Raw genomic sequence first — 10050 nt, 5'->3', positions numbered from 1 at the left:
AAAACCAAAAATAAGCTTTCTGAGAAACTGCTTTGTGATGGCGGAATTCATCTCACAGGGTTACACTGTTCTTTTCATTGAGCAAACTGTTTAGAGTTATCTTGGAATCAGCAATGGAATATTTTGCAGGGCATCGAAGCTTTGGGTGACAGAGAAAATATCCTCAGACAACAACTAGAATGAAGATTTCTGAGAAACTACTTTGTGATTTGTGAATTCATATCACAGTTTACACGATTATTGTCATGGAGCAGTTTGGTAGTACTGTTTTTATGGAATCTGCAAAGGGATATTCGGGAGATCCTAGAGACTTATGATGAAAAAGGAAATAACTTCAGATAAAAACTGGAGAGAAGCTTATCAAGAAATGATTTTCATCTCATAGAGTTTAATCTTTTTGTTGATTGAGAAGTTCGGCATCACAGTTTTTGTGGTATCCGAGAAGAGATATTTGGGAGCACATTGAAGCCAACAGTGAAATAGGAAATATTCCAAGAATTAAACTAGAAAGAAGTTTTCTGAGAAACAGTTTTGCAGTGTGTTAAGTCAACTCACAAAGTTACACATTTCTTTTCATTGAGCAGTTTAGTAACACTGTTTTTGTGGAATCTGCAAAGGGATATTCGGGAGCACGTAGAGTCTAGTGGTGAAACAGGAAATATCTTCAGTTAGAAACTGGAGAGAAGCTTTCATAGAAATTCCTTTGTGATGTGTGTATTCATCTCATAGAGCTAAACGTTTCTGTTGAGGGAGCAGTTTGGCATCGCTGTTTTTGTGGTGTCTGAGAAGGGATATTTGGCAACACATTTAAGCCTTTGGTGGAAAAGGAAATATCCTCATATATAAACTAGAAAGAAGCTTCCTGAGAAAATACTACGTGATGGGTCAATTTAGTTCACAGAGTTACATAATTCATTTTTATAGAGGAGTTTGTTAGCACTGTTTTTGTGGAATCAGCAGGGGGATATTTTGGAGTGCATGGAGTATAAGGTGAAAATAGAAAACACTTCAGGTAATAACTGGAGAGAAACTTTCAGAGAAATTCCTTTGTGATATGTTCATTGGTTTCATAGAGCTAAACGTTTCTGTTGAGGGAGCAGTCTGGCATCACTGTTTTTGTGGTGTCAGAGAAGGGATACTTTGGAGTACATTGAAACCTATGGTGAAAAAGGAAATATCCTCAGAAAAAATCTGGAAAGAAGCTTCCTGAGAAAATACTTTATGATGGGTGAATTTGTCTCAGAGAATTAAACCTTTCTTTTCATTGCGCAGCTTGGTAGCACTGTTTTTGTGGAATCAGCAGTGGGATATTTGGGAGTGCATAGAGGCGTAATGGGAAAAAGGAATATTCTTCAGGTAAAACCTGGAGAGAAGATTTCTGAGAAGTTCCTTCTTGTTGTGTGCATTCATCTCACAGAGTCAAACGTTTGTGTTGAGGGAACACTTTGTCATCACTGTTTTTGTGGTGTGTGAGAAGAGATATTTTGGAGAGTATTGAAGTTAGTGGTGGAACAGAAAATATCTATTTATAAAAACTAGAAAGAAGCTTTCTGATAAACCACTTTATGATGTGTTGATTAATCTCACAGAGTTACACGATCCTTTTCAAGGAGCAGTTTGGTAGCACTGTTTTTGTTGAATCTGAGAAGGGATATTTTGGATTGCGTTGAAGCCTATGGTGACAAAGGAAATATCCTCAGATAAAAACAAGATGTGTGCATTCATCTCATAGAGTTAAACATTTCTGTTGAGGGAGTACTTTGGCATCACTGTTTTTCTGGTATCTGAGAAGGGATATTTAGGAGCTCATTGAAGCTTATGGTGGAAAAGGAAGTATCCACATATAAAAACTAGAAAGAAGCTTTCTGAGAAACCATTTTGTGATGTGTTACTTCAACTCACAGAGTTACATGATCCTTTTCAAGGAGCAGTTTGGTAGCAATCTTTTTGTTGAACTTGAGAAGGGATATTTTGGATCGCATTGAAGCCTATGGTGAAAAAGGAAATATAAACAGATAAAAACTAGAAAGATGCTTTCTGAGAAACTGCTTTGTGATGTGTGAATTCATCTCACAGAGTGACACCATTCTTTTCATTGAGCAGTTTGCTAACACTGTTTTCTTGGAATATGCAATAGGATATTTGGGAGTGCATTGAAGCCTATGGTGACAAAGGAAATATCCTCAGTTAAAAACCAAAAAGATGCATTCTGAGAAACTGCTTTCTGATGTGTGATTCATCTCACAGAGTTACACTATTCTTTTTATTCAGCACTTTGCTAACACTGTTTTCTTGGAATCTGCAATGGGATATTTTTTAGCACTATGAAGCTTACAGTGAAAAAGGAAATATTCACAGATGAAAACTGCGAAGAAGTGTTATAAAAAACTGCATTGTGATGTGTGAATGCAACTCACAGAGTTACACTTTTCATTGATCAGTTTGTTAACACAGGTTTGCTAACACAGTATTAGCAAACTGTTTCAGGAAGACTAAGTTGTAACTCTGTGAGATGAATTCAAACATCACAAAGAAGTTTCTCAGAAAGTTTCTTTCATGTTTTTAATTTAGGATATTTCCTTTATCAGTGCAGGCCTCAATGCGTACCAAAGTATCCCTTTTCAGATTCCCCAAAGACAGTGGTAATACACTGCTCCAAAAAACGTAAATGTAATTCTGTGAGATGAATTTAAATATCACAAAGCAGTTTCTCAGAAAGCTTCTTTCTAGTTTTATCTAAGGATATTTTCTTTGCCACAGTAAGGATCATTGAGCTAAGAAATATCCCATTGCAGATTTTAAGAAAACAGTGTTAGCAAACTTATCAATGTAAAGAAAAGTGTAACTCTGTGAATCACATTCACAGGTCACAGTGCAGTTTCTCAGAACACCTCTTTCCAGTTTTTATCTGAGGATATTTCCTTTTTTTACCACAGCCCTCAAAGTGTTCCAAAATATTAATTTCCAGATTCCACGAGAACAGAGTTAGCAAACGACTTCATGAAGAAAAAGGTGTAACTCTGTGAGATGAATTCACACATCACAAAGCAAACTGATCAACGAAGAGAAAAGTGTTACTCTGTGAGTTGCATTCACACATCAAAATGCAGTTTCTCAGACGCTTCTTTCCAATTTTTATCTGCGGATGTTTCCTTTTTCACCATAGGACTCAAAGCACTCCGAAATATCACTTTGTAGATTCCATGAAAACAGTGCTAGCAAACTGCTTCATGAAGACTAAGTTGTAACTCTGTGAGACGAATTCACATATCACAAAGAAATTTCTCAGAAAGCTTCTTTCACATTTTTAATTCAGGATATTTCCTTTTTCAGCGTAAGCCTCAATGCACACCAAATTATCCCGTCTCAGACACCCCAAAGACAGTGGTAATAGACTGCTCCATGAAACGTAAGTGTAATTCTGTGAGAAGAATTCACACATCACAAAGCAGTTTCTCAGAAAGGTTCATTCCAGTTTTTCTCTGAGGATATTTCCTTTGTCCTTATACTCTTCAAACCCATCCGAAATATCAGTTCTCAGAATCCACAAAAACAGGGTAGCAAACAGCTGCATGAAGTAGTGGTGTAACTCTGTGGGATGAAGTCACATATCAGAAAACAATTTCTCAGAAAGCTTCCTTCACGTTTTTATCGCAGGATATTTCCTTTGTCACAATATGCTTCATTGCGCTAAGAAATATCCCATTACAGATTTCAAGAAAACTGTGTTAGCAAACTGATCAATGAAGAGGAAAGCGTAACTCTGTGAGTAGCATTCACTCATCACAATGCAGTTTCTCAGAATGCTTCTTTTCAGTTTGTATCTGACGATATTTCCTTTTTCACCATAGCCCTCTATGCCCTCCCAAAGATCACTTCTCTGATTCCACGAGAACAGTCTTAGCGAATGGCTTCATGAAGAGGAAAGTGGAACTCTGTGAGATGAATTCACACATCTCAAGGAAGTTTCTCAGAAGGCTACTTTCTCGTTTGTATCTGAGGATATTTCCTTTGGCCGTATAGTCTTCCTAGCGATCTGAAATATGAGTTCTCAGATTCCACAAAAACAGCGATAGCAAACGGCTCCACGAAATACAAGTGTAACTCAGAGAGTTGAATTCACACTTCACAAAGCAGTTTCTCAGAAAGCTTCTTTCTTTTTAGAATTGAGGATATTTGTGATCTTAGAGCGCCCCCGTGTGTCTCATTGCAGATTCTGCCAACACACTGTTAGCAAGCATCTCAATGTAAACAATGATGGAACTCAGTGAGCTGAATTCACCCACAACAAAGCAGTTTCTGAGAAGGTTTCTCTGCAGTTTTTGTCTGAGAATATTGCATTATTCATCCTTGGATTCAATGATATCCAAGACATCACTTCTGATATTCCACAAAATCAGCGCTAACAAACTCCTCCATGAAAGAGTGGTTGTAACTCTGTGAGATGAATTCACACAGCACAAAGCAGTTTTTCAGAAAAGTTCATTCCGGTTTTTCTCTGAGGATACTTCTTCATCCTTATACTCTTCAAACCCATCCGAAATATCAGTTCTCAGAATCCACAAAAGCAGGACTAGAAAACAGCTGCACGAACTAGTGGTATAACTCTGTGAGATGAAGTCACATATCAGAAAGGAATTTCTCAGAAAGCTTCATACATGTTGTTATCTGAGGATATTTCCTTTGTCACCATAAGCTTCATTGAACTAAGAAATATTCCATTGCAGATTTCAAGAAAACTGTGTTAGCAAACTGATCAATGAAGAGAAAACTGTAACTCTGTGAGTTGCATTCACACATCACAAGGCAATTTCTCAGAATGCTTCTTCACAGTTTATATCTGTGAATATTTCCTCTTTCACCATAGGCCCCAAAGCTCTCAAAATATCACTTTACAGATTCCAGGAAAACAGTGTTGGCAAACTGCTTCATGAAGATTAAGTTGTAACTCTGTGAGATGAATTCTCATATCACAAAGCAATTTTTCAGAAAGCTTCTTTCATGATTTTGTCTTAGGATATTTCCTTTGTTACCGTAAGCTTCATTGAGCTAAGAAATATCCCATTGCAGATTTCAAGAAAACTCTCTTAGCAAACTGATCAACGAAGAGAAAAGTGTAATTCTGTGAGTTGCATTCACACATCACAATGCAGTTTCTCAGAACGTTTCTTCACAGTTTTTATCTGTGGATATTTCCTTTTTCACCATAGGCTTCAAAGGGTTATGAAATATCATTTTAGAGTCCATGAAAACAGTGTTAGCAAACTGCTTGATGAAGATTAAGTTGTAACTCCGTGAGATGAATTCACATATCACAAAGAAGTTTCTCAGAAAGCTTCTTTCACGTTTTTAATTGAGGATATTTCCTTTTTCAGTGTAGGTCTCAATGCGAAATAAATTATGCCATCTCAGACTCTCTAATGACAGTGGTAATAGACTGCTCCATGAAACGTAAGTGTAACTCTGTGAGAAGAATTCACACATCACAAAGCAGTTTCTCAGAAATCTTCTTTCACATTCTTATCCAAAGATATTTCCCTTGTCACCGTAAGCTTCATTGTACTAAGGAATATCCCATTACAGATTTCAAGAAAACTATGTTAGCAAACTGATCAATGAATAGAAAAGTGTAACTCTGTGAGTTGCATTCACACATCACAATGCAATTTCTCAGAATGCTTCTTTGCAGTTTTTATCTGTGGATATTTACTTTTTCACCATAGGCCTCTAAGTGCTTTGAAATATCACTGTACAGATTCTCCAAAAAGAGTGTTAGCAAACTGCTTCATGAAGATTAAGTTGGAACTCTGTGAAACGAAAACACATATCACAAAGAAGTTACTCAGAAAGCTTCTTTCACGTTTTTAATTGAGGATATTTCCTTTTTAGCATAGGCCTCAATGAAAACCAAAGTATCCCATCTCAGACTCCCCAAAGACAGTGGTAATAGACTGCACTATGAAACGTAAGTGTAACTCTGTGAGAGGAATTTTCACATCAAAAAGCAGTTTCTCAAAAAGGTTCATTCTGGATTTTCTCTGAGGATAGTTCCTTTGTCCTTATGCTCTTCAAACCCATCCAAAACTTCAGTTCTCAGAATCCACAAACAGGGCTAGAAAACAGCTGCACGAAATAGTGATGTAACTCTGTGAGATGAAGTCACATATCAGAAAGCAATTTCTCAGAAAGCTTCTTTCACATTTTTATCTGAGGATATTTCCTTTGTCACTGTAAACTTCATTGCGCTAAGAAATATTCCATTGCAGATTTCAAGAAAATTGTGTTAACAAACTGATCAATGAAGAGAAAACTGTAACTTTGTGATTTGCATTCACACATCACAATGCCATTTCTCAGAATGCTTCTTTGCAGTTTTTATATGTGGATATTTCCTTCTTCACCATAGGCCTCAAAGTGCTCTGAAATATCACTGTACAGATTCCACGAAAACAGTGTTAGCAAACTGCTTCATGAAGACTAAGTTGTAACCCTGTGAGGTGAATTCACATATCACAGAGCATTTTCTCAGAAAGCTTCTTTCACTTTTTTATCTTAGGATATTTCCTTTGTCACCATAAGCTTCACTGTGGTAAGAAATATCCCATTGCAGATTTCAAGAAAACTGTGTTAGCAAACTGAACAATGAAGAGGAAAGTGTAACTCTGTGAGTTGCATTCACACATCACAATGCAGTTTCTCAGAACGCTTCTTCACAATTTTTATCTGTGGATATTTCCTTTTTCACCATAGGCCTCAAAGCGCTACGAAATATCACTTTATAGGTTCCACAAAAACAGTGTTAACAAAGTGCTTCATGAAGACTAAGTTGTAACTCTGTGAGACGAATTCACATATCACAAAGAAGTTTCTCAGAAAGCCTCTTTCACGTTTTTAATTCAGGATATTTCCTTTATCAGTGTAGGCCTCAATGTAAACCAAGGTATCCCATCTCAGACACCCCAAAGACAGTGGTAATAGACTGCTCCATGAAACGTAAGTGTAATTCTGTGAGAAGAATTCACACATCACAAAGCAGTTTCTCAGAAAGGCTCATTCCAGTTTTTCTCTGAGGATATTTCCTTTGTCCTTATACTCTTCAAACCCATCCGAAATATCAGTTCTCAGAATCCACAAAAATAGGGCTAACAAACAGCTGAATGAAATAGTGATGTAACTCTGTGAGATGAATTCACATATCAGAAAACAATTTCTCAGAAAGTTTCCTTCACGTTTTTATCGGAGGATATTTCCTTTGTCACCATATGCTTCATTGTACTCAGAAATATCCCATTGCAGATTTCAAGAAAACTGTGTTAGCAAACTGATCAGTGAAGAGGAAAGCGTAACTCTGTGAGTTGTATTCACTCATCACAATGCAGTTTCTCAGAATGCTTCTTTTCAGTTTTTATCTGACGGTATTTCCTTTTTCACCATAGCCCTCTATGCCCTCCCAAAGATCACTTTGCAGATTCCACGGGAACAATCTTAGCAAATGGCTTCATGAAGAGAAAAGTGGAACTCTGTGAGATGAATTCACACATCTCAAGGAAGTTTCTCAGAAGGCTACTTTCTCGTTTGTATCTGAGGATATTTCCTTTGGCCGTATAGTCTTCCTAGCGATCTGAAATATGAGTTCTCAGATTCCACAAAAACAGTGATAGCAAATGGCTCCACGAAATACAAGTGTAACTCAGAGAGTTGAATTCACACTTCACAAAGCAGTTTCTCAGAAAGCTTCTTTCTTTTTAGAATTGAGGATATTTGTGATATTAGAGCGCTCCCGTGTGTCTCATTGCAGATTCTGCCAACACACTGTTAGCAAGCATCTCAATGTAAACAATGATGGAACTCAGTGAGCTGAATTCACCCACAACAAAGCAGTTTCTGAGAAGGTTTCTCTGCAGTTTTTGTCTGAGAATACTGCATTATTCACCCTGGGATTCAACAATATCTAAGACATCACTTCTGAAATTCTGCAATATCAGTGCTAGCAAACTCCTCCATGAAAGTGTGGTTGTAACTCTGTGAGATGAATTCACATATCACAAAGCAGTTTCTCATTAAGCTTCATTCTGGATTTTCTCTGAAGATATTTCTTTTGTCCTTATACTCTTCAAACCCATCCGAAATATCAGTTCTCAGAATCCACAAAAACAGGGCTAGCAAACAGCTGCACGAAGTATTGGTGTAACTCTGTGAGATGAAGTCACATATCAGAATGCAATTTCTCAGAAAGCATCCTTCATGTTTTTATCTGAGGATATTTCCTTTGTCACCGTAAGCTTCATTACGCTAAGAAATATCCCATTACAGATTTCAAGAAAACTGTGTTACCAAACTGATCAAGGAAGGGAAAAGAGTAGCTCTGTGAGTTGCATTCATGCATCACAAAACAGTTTCTCAGAATGCTTCTTCGCAGTTTTTATCTGTGGATATTTACTTTTTCACCATAGGCCTCAAAGCGCTCCAAAATATCACTGTACATATTCCACGAAAACAGTGTTAGCAAACTGCTTGAAGAAGAGTAAGTTGTAACTGTGTGAGACGAATTTACATATCACAAAGAAGTTTTTCAGAAAGTTTCCTTCACGTTTTTAATTGAGGATATTTTCTTTTTCAGCCTGGGCCTCAATGCAAACAAACGTATCCCATTTCAAACTCCACAGATACAGTGGTAATAGACTGCTCCATGAAACGTAAGTGTAATTCTGTGAAAAGAATACACACATCACAAAGCAGTTTGTCAGAAAGCTTCTTTCACATTTTTATCTGAGGGTATTTCCTTTGTCACTATGAGCTTCATTGCGCTAAGAAATATCCCATTGCAGATTTCAAGAAACCTGTGTTAGCAAACTGACCAATGAAGAGAAAAGTGTAGCTCTGTGAATTGCATTAACACATCGCAATGCAGTTTCTCCGAATGCTTCTTTTCATTTTTTATCTGACGATATTTCCTTTTTCACCGTAGACCTTTATAACTTCCCAAATATCACTTTGCAAATTACACAAGAACAGACTTAGCAAATGGCTTCATGAAGAGAAAGGTGGATATCTGTGAGATGGATTCTCACATCTCAAGGAAGTTTCTCAGAAAGCTTCTTTGTCATTTTTTTCTGAAGATATTTCCTTTTTTACACAAGGCATCAAAGCACTCCGAAATATCACTTTACAGTTTCCGCGAAAACAGTGTTAGCAAATTGCTTCATAAAGAATAACTTGGAACTCTGTGAGATGAATTCACATAAAACAAAGAAGTTTCTCAGAAAGCTTCTTTCACTTTTTTAGTTGAGGATATTTCCTTGTTCAGCATAGGAATCTATGCAAACCAAAGTATCCAATCTCAGACACCTCAAAGACAGTGGTAATAGACAGTTCCATGAAACGTTAGTGTAAATCTGTGAAAAGAATTCACATATCACAAAGCAGTTTTTCAGAAAGCTTCTTTCTACTTTTTATCTGAGGATATTTCCTTTTTCACCATGAGCTTCCTTGCACTAAGAAATATCCCTTTGCAGATTCCAAGAAAACAGAGTTACTACACTGATCAATGAAAAGAAAAGTGTAACTCTGTGAGTTACAATCACATATCACAAAGCGGTTCCTTAGAACGCTTCTTTCCAGTTTCTATCTGAGGATATTTCCTTTTTCACAAGAGCCCACAACGTGCTCCCAAATATCACTTTACAGTGTGCACGAGAACAGTGTTAGCAAATGGCTCCAAGAAGAGAAAGGTGGAACTATGTGAGATGAATTCACAGATCACAAAGAAGTTTCTCAGAAAGCTTGTTTCTCATTTTTATCTGAGGATATTTTCTTTTCCTCCATAGCCCTCAATGCATTCCCAAATATCACTTTGCAGATTCCACTACACAGAGTTAGCAAAGAGCTTCATGAACCAAACGTTGGAACTCTGTCAGATGAATTCACAGAACACAAAGAAATTTCTCAGAAAACTTCTTTCTCGTTTTTATCTGAGGATATTTCATTTTTTATGTCATCTTCCAAGCGATCAGAAATATCAGTTCTCAGATTCAACAAAAACAGGGCTGG

At 37.0% G+C, this 10050-nt stretch overlaps 1 pseudogene; it reads right to left on the bottom strand.

Annotated features, from left to right (window-relative positions):
* LOC140711628 (uncharacterized) overlaps window positions 1–4537 on the bottom strand; it is a 7890-nt pseudogene extending 3353 nt beyond the window's left edge.
* Between the last annotated feature and the right edge of the window lie 5513 nt (window positions 4538–10050).

Source organism: Chlorocebus sabaeus, chromosome 5 (genome assembly GCF_047675955.1).
Source record: "Chlorocebus sabaeus isolate Y175 chromosome 5, mChlSab1.0.hap1, whole genome shotgun sequence".
Taxonomy (NCBI): Eukaryota; Metazoa; Chordata; class Mammalia; order Primates; family Cercopithecidae; genus Chlorocebus; species Chlorocebus sabaeus.
Note: the sequence above shows the minus strand (reverse complement) of the source record. Positions and strands in the feature narration are given on the sequence as shown.